The 12,819-nt window shown below is 38.6% G+C and overlaps 1 pseudogene; it reads right to left on the reverse strand.

The window, feature by feature from the left end:
* Positions 1–8,425: 8,425 nt before the first annotated feature.
* On the reverse strand, positions 8,426–12,126 carry LOC100344916 (ZZ-type zinc finger-containing protein 3 pseudogene; annotated as a pseudogene).
* Positions 12,127–12,819: the final 693 nt, after the last annotated feature.

Raw genomic sequence — 12,819 nt, forward strand, 5'->3', positions numbered from 1 at the left:
AAAACATAGAAATGGTTATGTAATCTAAGAAAAGAACCAAGTGATCTAGAGAAGAGGACAAATGTATTTCTTTTGAGATTCCTGAGGCCTGAAGCAATTTCAGGATATGTGAACTATTCCAAGCTCTCACTGGTGTTTGTCATTTTTGGCCAACCTTGTTGGCTTCCCTGATGTGACCAGCAGTAAAAACACTTAACTCTAAATGGGGTTTCTTTGCTTATTTCAGAAACAGCAGGGAGAAGTGAAAAATCGTTCATTTTTGCAGCAAGTCTGGATAGAAAAGGAAGTTCAGAAAGTAAAATAAGGTAACGGCATCAGGGAAGAGTGGAAGAGGAAGAAGCAAAGCTCTAGATTACCCCATACAGCCACATGCAAACTCTACTTGGCTCAAAGGTGACTGAGCAACCTAACTTGACTCCTGTTGCTCCATCTAAGATGACTGATGCTGGCTGTCCCCACATGTTTCGTGTCAACAAGGACAGGCCAGGAGTGGCATTGAAAGTAAAAGACACTTTGGATTAATTGGCTTAATGGAGTTTGGGGACATTCAATTGTCAAACTATCTCAAGAGTCATTAGAAAGTTCGTGCTCTGGGGCTGGCGCTGTGGCATAACTGGTAAAGCCTCTGCCAGTGATGCCAGCATCCCATATGAACACTGGTTCTAGTCCCAGCTGCTCCACTTCTAATCCAGTTACCTGCTATGTGCCTGGGAAATCAGTGGAAGATGGCACAAGTACTTGAACCCCTGCACTCAAGTGAGAGACCCGGAGGAAGCTCCTAGCTCCTGGCTTGGGATCAGCCAAACATCACACAGTGTGGCCATCTGGGGAGTGAACCAACAGATGGAAGATCTCTGTCTTTTCCTCTCCCTCTCCCTCTCTCTCTCTCTCTCTCTCTCTCTTCTCTCTCTTTGTCTCTGTAACTCTGCTTTTCAAATAAATAAATAAATATTATATAAACAAATATGTCATTAACCTAGCAATTTCCTTCCGTATCATTTTAATGAATTAATTAATCAAAAAATGAGAAAATGTAAATACCAAGGCATATGTTGTTTACTAGGAATAGATATTTTATTTATCCAGCACTGTTCATGGAGGAAAGCACTCCTCAATTTTATATACTTTCCAAAACAGCAGTCATTTTGTGGATGTGGACCTGCCTGTAACTCCCACTGTTGCCAGCTCCTGGTCACATGTGCTCATGGTCCAGAGATAAATACCTGATTTCATAATGACAATTTTCATCCTTCTTTTCTGAGTGGAAAACTAGAATTAAGAAATGATCTCTCTTCAGTGATTAAAACAGCAATGTGTAAAATTCTGAAATTTGTAGACAGCTGTGTTTTCTGACATTTGGGCTGAAAATAGTAGAAAATCTGGCTGAAGCAGGAGAGAAAAATTAAAAGGCACACTTAGAGGCAGGTGAGGAAAATAGGAGAAGGCTTTGAACTTCCCCACTGACTGTAATACTAAGCCCCATTTTTGCCTGTTTTTAAGGCTTGATTATTGAAATATTTATGAAGTCCATGAATTTCCTTAGTACCCATCTCACAGTCAATTTTTTTCAAGACGAATTCCTTTTAATCACAATAAACAGATCCCAAATTAGTAAATCTAGAATATTTTTACAAGGGAAATGCTTTCATTGCAATTAACATAGGTGTCAGTGGGAGAACTATAAAGTAAAATATCTTGCATAATTATGCTTGTGTTAAAATCATTATCATGAAAAATGTAGCAACATAGCAAACATTTATAGGAGAAAATCAGAACAAAAAACCTCATGAACAAGTTCATTGAAATTTTGAAGTCCATGCATAGTATTATCAAAATATGTTTTTCCCATGAACATTTTGTACACCCTATACACACACACATATACTCAAACACACACACAAAGTCTAATATTATTAAAAATTATCAGTTAACCAACGTTCCAGGAAGGCTAGTAGAAAGAACATGTCAAATCAAAAGTAAAACCACACAGTACAATGTAAAACATGATTCATGTCTGTCCCACTATTGGCTGAACCATTCCAGTGTATTCTGACCACTTTCAAAGGCTCTCTTTCATTCTTTCCACCTGAGAATGTGAGCAGTGCTTGATTACTGCATATTTCTAAAAAATGTACGGCGTTCCACTGACATAACAGATGAATTTGCCTTAATCTCACTCTTCTTACAAGCAAGGAAGGCCAAAATTCTATTTCTTCTTTCTAATCCCAGTTCCAACTACATCATGGATGCATGAAAACATGCCACTTCAATGTAGGAATTAATTATCAATGCACACAGCATAGCCATAGGAGAAAAAAGATCAAGATTTAAAATATGTTTCCCTCATCCTCCAAATAAGAGAAAATCTCATAACATTTGCTTGTTTTCAGACATCCACGGAATTATCATTTCAAATATTCATGCATACTTTAATATATCACTGTGAGAATAAAGAAAATGCTTTAAAAACGTTATCCCACAAAATTCCCAGACAATCCTCTGTTGCAGGCATCCTTATTCCCATTTTACAAATGAATATGTAATACCTAGGTGAAGGTATCTACAGATGATGATGAAATACCTAGGTGGAGAACCAGAATTTAAAACCAGAAATTCTCTCACTGCAAAATTGATTTACTTCTGTTATAACCTGCCACATTGCATACTTAATAATGAGGAGGAGGAAGAGAGCAAGGTTTCTTGTGGCATCTGAGTCAGACTCATTCTGCCTGGTCTCCAAAGACATTCAATGCTCCATTTAGGCTTCCTTGAACCTATGCTTCTGAGAGTCTGTGATGATGATGGGCCAAGGTTTTTAGCAGAAAGTGAATTGACCTCTTAGTTTCCTCCTCTTCCACCAAGAAAAGAGACCGCTCATTCCCTCCTTTCCAGGTGTTTAGATGGGGAGCCAGGCTGGTTACTAAGCGAAGAACTGAAAGCCCTCATCCTATTATAATCATGGTAATTTTACTTTTCCTTGTTTTACGTATTAGATTTGATAGAGGAATATATTCAGAGAAAAGTTTTTTCTGCTTTAAGAAAATGTTTAAGTAGATATAGTATTTGAGTGGGCATTTGGCACAGTGTTTAAGACACTTTTTAGGACAACTGTATCCCCTGTCTGAATGCCTAGATTTGAGTCCCAGCTTCATTCCCTATTCAAACTTAGTTCCTAACTCTGGGCTTCAGTTTATCCCAGCTCCAGCTGTTGCAAGCATTTGAAAGAGTAAATCAGTAGATAGGAAATACCTCTCCTTCCATGCCTCTTCCCCCACCACCTCAAATAAATTAAATATATTAAAAACATTCTTACAGAGGAAAATCTCCCACTTTCAACAGCATTTGCCTGGACAATACAACTGAATGCTTCATTTTAACACAACTGAAGCTATCAAACAACCATGAACTTTGAGCCATCTACCAGCCAAAGCTGTTAAATGGTCAAGAACTTTGAATAACCCAATATGTCATTATACTTCCTGGACCATTAGGGAATACCTAGTGTGCAATATGACTGACTTACTCAGTCATGAGTAGTCTTCTGTCTAGATTATAGGACCTACCCTTCCTTAACAGAATGCAAACTTCCAATCATTTTCCAACACATGAAGCATCCTAACTAAGCAACCCACTAAGCAACCTAGGAAATATCTTCTGTGGATTTTGTTTCTTCTTCTGGCGAATAAGTGAACCCAGTTTTGTTATCACTGAAATTATCATTGCTATCCTATGTTAGTCCATTCTAACTCTGCAATGATGATACATTCTTGGTCATACTATTGAAGCAATCACTGTGTCCTATGCTGGTCTTTACTACGCCATGTGTACAGGCATTGGCCACTCTCAATTGGCAGATTCCCAAGTCAATGAGCACTCATATGTGTAGCAGTGATACACGTGTAATTGCAAACAAGGCAAACGTCACTATAATGAACTATTCACAAGCATCACTATCACAACTCCATACACAAGATATGATTACTTACTGAGAACTTTTAACTTTTTACAAATTGACTTATTAATTCAAATCCAACTAAAGAATGGAAGCAGTGTTTTATTTAAGATGTCTGGACAGTTAGAATCGTATTTTTAAATCCAATTTTTAAAATTTCTTCTGCAAAATTCTTATTAAAGTTTTATCTTAAGAAGATAAATGAATTTAATAGAAAAACCAAAACAAGTTTTGAAGTTCAGGAAGACTTTCCTGCTTTTTGTCTTATCTTTTTCACCCCTGCCAACAGTAGACAGCTCCGTTGCCCTCATAAAAGTTAGACTGGTTCCCCTCTGTGAATTCAAACATCTTACATATTCTCTTTTTAAGCTCTGGCTCTGTTAGCATGACCTAGGAGAGCTGGCCTCCCTCCCACTCTGACTACTCTCAGATTCCCTGTGGGTAATATACACCTTTGGGTCCTTATGTGAAGAAAAAGAAAAATGGTTGGGTGACTAGTAGGTATTATATTCTGACATTCTAAGGGTAACACCTCTAAGATAGAATGATAGGTAGTTGATAGTGTGAATTAATGGCAGAATTTGGAAATGCACATTGGGATATTTCATTTTATTGCTTAAAATTTCATAAAATAATATTGTAGAAAAGGAATAAATGCTTGTCTTATTGTTCAGCTAATAGAAACTCTAAGCTCACCTCAGCAACAAGAATTAGTGAAGGAAAAATCTATAAATATCGATCTAAACTTTGATCTAGCAGTGGTCAGGTCCATTCTTGGGTGTCTTAAATGAGACTAAGCCACCTCTTTTCCTGCCAAGCAGTACACTGGCATAGAGGAGGAAAAGAGGAAGCTAGAGGTGGAAGAGTGACGTCTCTGCTTTCCTCTTTTTTTCCAGGTACTTCCCTTGACTCCCCATGCTTTGTATCACTTTCCCCTTCAGAGACTCAATACCCTTTGATATATAAAACACACCCTCTAACAAAAAAGAGGAGGAAAATCTCCAGAGGAAATGTTCTGAGAATCTCAGTTCTTTGTATCTTATGCCCTTCACTTTTCACTACTTCACCAAAAGTGGTGTAGCATTCAGATAAGTTGATGCTGAAGATCTGTGTGTGATTGTGTTAAGCACTGAAAATGTTTTTCCTACTCATGACACCCAAAAAAGTCCATGATATCATATAGAAGAGAATGCTAAAGGTTATAACTGAAAATCTCTTGAAATTTTCATAGTCCAAATGACTAATTTCTAGTTTGTGTGACCCTCTAAAACAAATATGAGCTATGAAAACCAAGACAATATCCGTGCTTTTTAATGAGTTCTGTATTGAAGCAATAGAGTAAAAATCAAATAACTTGTCTTTTTCTTCCACTCAAGCTAAGTGGATACAAGATGTTGATTAGAACAAACTGTTCTAGTGAGCTGTGGAGTTCTGTTGGGTCCTTAAGGCTCCATCTAGAACATTTTTAAGTGAATTTCTATGGAATATAATGTGAAATAGCAAAATGATCCTAGAAAAGACACTGCTCCTATAAAATAATAAAAAAAAAAACATTCAATTTCTCCAACTAAGAAGTTTTTAAGAATATTTATATTACATTGGGTTTACTTTGCTGAAAAATTTATTTAGCATCTCAGAAGCATTTTGCATAATTTGTTTACCAAAATTGTTTAAACCCAGTGCAGAAAATGATTCATCTAGGGCTGTCTTCCTTCCCAAACAAGAAGTCTTAGGTCTTTTTGACTTATGGAATATCTTTTTTTTCCACTGTGTCATATGTTAGGTTTATTTTTAACTCTCTGAGGCACCACCACACTGTTTTCCATAATGGCTGAACTGATTTACAATCACACCAACAATATGTGAGATTTTCCTTTGCTCCACAGCCTCACTAATGCTTACTTCTTGTCTTTTTTGCTAGAGACTTACCAGAGCTGTAAGAAGAGGTTAACAGAGGAAGACACGAATACCATTAAACAGCTCCAAAGAACATAGAAACCTGCTCTGTGGGTGGATTGACACTCAGAATTTGTAGCGACAAGGTTCATACCAGCTTCATGTGGAAGGAGATGTACAAGGCTCTGAAATGGGAGATTAATAGTGACTACTCTTTGTTGGTTTTGCTTCTCAATCATCACATTTCTGACTGCAATTGCAAGAAACATTGGAATAACTTATTCATCATTCATTTCTTCATCTTTAGATAAGATATTTTAGAAAGAGAAAAGTTAAGTAAATTTCTCAAGGTTAAAAGTAGGTGACAGATTCAGGAGTACAAGTTAGTCTGACTCCAGGTTCTATATTATCAACTATTATGTCACATTTTAAATATCATTATCAATCAAAAGTCGCGAGAGTCTGAAAAGGGATATATTAGAACAGAGCATCCAGCTGAACTCATATTCACATTCCTAGGCAATGGCTGGATGTCTCTTACTAGGTCAAGATGGTTTGCTCTTTTTTACCTTGGTAAAAGAGCTTTGCTTGAAAGCTGTCAACCCCTTAAGCAACCAGAATTATGCACGGCACATTACTTTCATCATCCATGCCTGGCAAAATGTGATAGAGCTCCTGTAAAAGCTCAGTATGGAAAGTGGAAAGGAGATCTCGGGAAAATATTGCCAAAGGGAAGAATTCATGTTTTAAGTAGTTACATGAGGGAGTTTAGAGAAGTACAGTGAAAATTAATGATACATTGATGTTTCCCTGATGACTTCATACCTACCCCAATTTGAAATAGATAATCCATCAAACTGTGTAACCTTGGGTAGGTATTCCTTTCTCTACCTCAATGGCCTCACATAAGAACTGATATCAAGGGATAGTTGTGAGTATTAAAAATGCCAATACTGAGGCAGATGGTTGACATAGCAATTGAAATATCGCTGGGGACACCCACATGCCATATTGGAGTGCTTGGTTCAAATATCAGCTTATCAGCTTGTGGTCCAGGTTCTTAATAATGAATACCTGGAGGACAATAAATGATGAATCAAGTACGTGGGTCCCTGCCACCCATGTGGGAGACCTGAATTGAGTTCTGAACTGTTGGCTTCAGCTTAGCCAAGCCCTGATTATTGTGGGTATTTGGGGACTGAATCAGTGGACAGAACCCCCGTGGTCTCTCCTTCTCTCTCTCTCTTTCTCTCTCTCTCTCTCTACCTTTTAAATAAAATATAGTTTTTTAAAAACTAAAAAAGAAAGAGATACCTATGTGTATCTATATTGCTGCAAATATAGTTTTGTCAAACTTTGTTTTATATTTTTGTCAAACCAATTGATAAGAATGATATGCGGCTGGCGCCACAGCTCACTTGGCTAATCCTCCGCCTGCAGCGCTGGTACCCTGGGTTCTAGTCCTGGTTGGGGTGCCGGATTCTGTCCCGGTTGCTCCTCTTCCAGTCTAGCTCTCTGCTGTAGCCTGGGAGTGGAGTGGAGGATGGCCCAGGTTCTTGGGCCCTGCACCTGCATGGGAGACCAGGAGGAAGCACCTGGCTCCTGGCTTCAGATCGGCGCAGTGTGCCGGCCGCAGCACACCGACCACAACGGCCATTTGGGGGGTGAACCAATGGAAAAGGAAGACCTTTCTCTCTGTCTCTCTCTCACTGTCCACTCTGCCTGTCAAAAAAAAAAAAAAAAAAAAAAACAAACAAACAAACAAAAAAACCAAAACGGTATGCTACTATAGGTTTAATGATCTGTGATTATTTTAAAATTTAGTGTATATGAGTTAAACAGCCATCTTTTCATTTGGTTATTATTTATAGCCTTTTCCTATATTCCCAATGAACTAGGGTTTCGTTATTTTTGCTTATTGATATCTTTATTTAATGGAGCATTAAGCTTTTGACTATAATATAGATAAAATATGTTATCGTAAAATTTTAAGATATTTTTAATTTATATTCTTAGAACTGTATCTCTGAACTACATTGAATACATTCCCGTTGAATTAATTTCACATTAATATAAAAATTGATGATTTTGCTGTAGTAATTATCCTGCATTTGCTTTGACCCGAGAATCAAATGTATTAATAAATTCCTGAAAAAGAAAAAAGCTACAGCATGTCAAACTTCGTAGTCACTGCTTCCTACAGCAATTATCCCTCATTATCCATAACTGCCTGCAAATTTTAGCTACCACACATCAAAACCACGTACATCTTCATCTTCTTGTTTAATGTTTTTCACTAATTTCTTGACAAAATCTGCTGAAATAGGAAATTAATGATATAATGATGTATATTCAAGGCATCTTTGAAATGTAGAAATACAGTAAGTAACTGTGTTTATTTGGAATAAAAATTTCAAATGAGAAAAAATGGATTGAGCGGCAGATATAATGACTGTCTCTGCACCATGAAGTACTAAAAACAATAGAAATCTTACAATTAAGGAAACACAAAAACAAATTGAGGAAAGAAATAAGTGAATGTAGCTTATTTTTTTATTTTTTTATTTTTTTATAATATAAACAGACAGTATCCACATAGTTTATTTCTCACAGTTCTCCTGACAAATGAACATTATTCAAGAACATACTGTATACAGATAAGAAGAAACATACAAAATGTTTTAAATGATACACAACAAAATCCAGCAGTATAAAAGAATGCAGGTGAACTCTTGCTCACTGCGCAGACTAAATTTAATCACTTGTTTAAATAGTAATAAAAATACAATCTTTTATGGATCTTGTGCAGACTACAAAAGAGGGAAATTATTACCATATATATGATTTTATATTAGGCAGTTTCTTTGATGAGTTGTACTGACAACTCCAAATACAGAGGCAGAAGGCTGTGTATTTTAAAGGAATCAATGTTGTGAATTAGACTTTACACAGTCACTACCACTGGCACTTTCACCATAGTCTGTACACATCACATGATCATCTTATTTAACATTACATTTAAAAAATATATCTGAGTGACGACTTTGTAACATTCACACACCACGAGCTGGTTAAGGAAGCAGTGCCACAGTTGCTTCCTGTAGTGCTTCGCTGTTGGTAAGAAGGACAGTTCATTGTGGTTAAAAGAAATTAGATATCAATATGGTTAAGCAGCTCCAATTTACTAAAGGCCATCAACGACCACCACTGGGACAGTGAGTTCTTTTAAAGTGGATATCCTAGAAGCAAACACCGTCATTGGTTAAAACTTTGTCTAAAGAAGTCAGTTTCTGTGCTGAAAACTATTTTCACAAAACTGAAAGCTACTAAACTGCTTTAATATAAATACTTTTTGTCTTCTCCTTATCATACTTGTGATCAAGTTCTCTGAAACCTTTGGAATTTAATCTCACTTTAATGTGTGCTCTCATTTCCATCTCGCCCATTTGAGATCACCACCTAAAGGCTTTCAAGGTGGTGGTGAGAAATTCACCAGGGAAACCCTTTGCTCACCAGGAATGTTCAGCTGCTGGGCAGTGATCTAGAGCCACAACCATGCAGAGCTGTACTTGACGAGAACACTCAGGAAGCTCTCATGCTGTGAGTGTCATTTCAGGGAAAGGAGCGAATCTTTCCAAACTGTGCACATACTTAACAATGATACCATTGCTATGTGTCGAAGAGGACTAGGAAATGATGTTCTCTTCCATGTCATCTGTTTGCTGGAAAGTAGTTGGGGTCCAGGTAATTATAACTGGTGCCCTGGGACACACAGTAGTCTCTGTCTAAGAATGTCTCTGACCTATAAATAGGTTCTAATTGCTGATCTTCCTTGTGGATTTCTGTTTCATGTAGGCAGTCAGAACAAGAATCACAGAAATCCAAAGACATTTCTGGAGGACAACCCTGGCAGTGCCACCGAACACCCTGGATAGGTTCTATGCCACAGTTATCACACTTGAAGCCAACATGCTGCACAAATCCACTTTCAGCCTGCATTTGCTGAAGTTTCTGCTTCTTTAACTTTTTAAACTGTAGTAGTTCTTTATATTCAGGTAAATTCCTATACATAATAGGAATACTTTCTTCATCGGATGCCTCTTCAATAGCAGTGTTCATATGGCTGTGAAAACAGGATCGGTCATCATCTTCATCCATATACACTGGTGGTTCATGAGAAGTCATGAACATGGAAGGTTTGAAGAGATGCTTATTAAGGGGGTGCTGCCTTCTGCTTGACGAAGACTTTTTGGAGTATATATATAAGTTAGGTGTTCTGCCTGGGACTGGAATGCCAGCTTTAGTTAACTTTATGAAATACTTCTGTACTCAGCTCGCAACCTGTTTTGCCGTCCTATTGCCCAGTTCATCTGCTATCTTCTGCCAGCGTCGAGATTCTACTTCTTCAGGAGGGTATTTCAGGAGTAGCTGTTCAAGTTTTTTCTGTTCTTCAACAGTCCACAGTTGGTTAAATGTTTCTGGTTTGGTATCATCACAAAGGCAGCCTCTTATCATCTGAGGACGACTGTGTGAGCCTTCCGGACCATCACTCAAAGGCAACACAGAGTATGAAAGAGACTCTCCATCCTTCTTAGGATCTAAAGGACTTTTTGGTCTAGCGGGTAAACCTACTTTATCAAAAACTAGTTTAACTCTCCTAGTATGTCTTTTACGATTTTTAAATTCCCTTTCAAAGTTTCCAAGGCTATTGGTATATTGATCCCATACAATTTCAGGCAACTGAACAACTCTCTGTGGATATGGAAGCCCTATATCAGCCTTCTTCTGGAGTTTTTCCACAAATCCAATGGGATTTTTTAGAGCTTCTCTCTGGTGTTTGCCTAAACTTTCAAGGTCTTGGACTGCTTGAGAACGCTGAGCCTCGAGTACAGCAATCGTCTGTAACAGTCTCTGATAATCTTTGTTGTGTTTCAGAGCCACATGATCTGATTCAAAGTAATAAACATCAGGATCATCATCTTCCTCTTCTGTAATGTGCTGATTGGCACTCTCTTTGGCAGATGGCAAATGTCCAATATTGAGTCTTGCTTCTGAGGATGGCTTACTTAGTCCATCACTTCCGTAATTTTGAGAGTCACAACATTTATCTTTTTCATTTTCAGAAATTTCATCAGGATTTGTGAGAGACTCACTTCATTATCACTAACAGTTGGATTTGTTTCAGTGGGACTAAGATTATTCTCCTCAAATTGTCCATTTTCTCTGCAAGGAGAACTGTTTTTAGTGGGACTACCTCTGGGTACCGCCCTTCGTGGTGAAGTTCTCAAGGTATAGCGATGTTCTTGAGGTTCTGATAAAGACATCATTTGAGCTGAAACACAGTCTAGAACAGAAGATGGTTCTGATTCTCCAGAGACTGGTGTACTTTCAAGAGCTGTGTCCAAGACGTTATTGGTGTTTTCGTTACACTGCTCTTTTGAGGCATTGCTATCTCCCACCACATCTACTTCTTCCTCAGAATCCCTTAAAGATGACTGAATTTCAGAAACAGGGCCTGTAGCTGGCTCAGTAGTCAGCTGATTAACATGTTCCACAGGCAGGCAGGCAGTTACTATTTTGTGGTCCTCCAACTTGACCTGCACTTCTGAATTTGTGCAAGGCACGTTATGGTCTACGTAACTGTCCTCCTTCCTACTACCAAGGAACATTGAAGTTTGGGTTTCGGAATCCCCATTTTCAGTTACTGATTTTTCCTGCAACACATAGGAACCAGTGCTATTTTGCTTAGTGTTCCCATCAGGCTGACAGTCATCACAGTTTATAACAGCTGAATCACTGTCATCAACACCATTGACAGTCAAATAGCCTGTGATTTCTTCAACTATTGCAGAATTAAGCGGCCCTTGCTCACTGAGATTCACCTTTTTAATTTCCCTTTTCTCACAATCATCCAGTATAAGACATAGAGAAGCTCGTTTCGTCCCTTGAAAATCTGCATCATTGTCCACTACTGTACTCCTCTGTTCTACTGACTCCTTGTCTGATTTTATAGGTGAATCTTCCTCTGAACTGTTTGGTGCTTCAGATCTAAGACAATGCTTAATTCTTTTTAAAACTGGTGAAACAGGTTCTGTTTGCTTTCTCTCACAATTTTCTACAGCCTGCCTTTCTAAGTTATCCTTTTCTGAAGAAGACAGTCCTCTTTTCCTAGGGCTTACCCATGACTCCCGAGCACTTTGCTGTTTTAAATCAGTGGTTCTTCCATTGTTGTTTCCTTTCTGAATTTGCACAGGCTCTGGTCTCTTCTTTGGTGATGAGAGAGAGACAGAGAGAAAGGTCTTCGTTTGCCATTGATTCACCCTCCAATGGCCGCCACGGCCGACGCGCTGCGGCAGGCGCACCGCGCTGATCTGAAGGCAGGAGCCAGGTACTTATCCTGGTCTCCCATGGGGTGCAGGGCTCAAGTACTTAGGCCATCCTCCACTGCACTCCCGGGCCACAGCAGAGAGCTGGCCTGGAAGAGGGGCAACCGGGACAGAATCCGGCACCCCGACTGGGACTAGAACCCGGTGTGCCGGCGCCCCAAGGCAGAGGATTAGCCTAGTGAGCTGCGGCACTGGCCGTGTATGTAGCTTATTAGTATATACAGATTATTAATAAGAATCGTAACTAGCATTCAGGATTCCTTCTTAAATCTGATAGTGAAATCTCTGGCTATAAATCACAAAACCTGAGAGAATTTCCAGAGTGACCATTTACTGACAATTTGATCTTGAGAAAATAACTCACTTATAAAACGGAAACATAGTCTCCCAAAATTCCTATGAGAACAAAATAAGATAAAATCATACCAACACAGTGAAGAAAGAGAGAAATAAAGTGGGAGAAGAGATATGAGTTGGGAGAAAAGCAAGCTGGAGGGAGGGAGAGAGGAAGGGAAGGAAGGAGGGATGGAAGCAAGAAAAATAAAGAATTCACAATGGCAGTGATTTCTAGGCTGAGGCGTAAGT

Source organism: Oryctolagus cuniculus, chromosome 5, assembly GCF_964237555.1.
Source record: "Oryctolagus cuniculus chromosome 5, mOryCun1.1, whole genome shotgun sequence".
Taxonomy (NCBI): Eukaryota; Metazoa; Chordata; class Mammalia; order Lagomorpha; family Leporidae; genus Oryctolagus; species Oryctolagus cuniculus.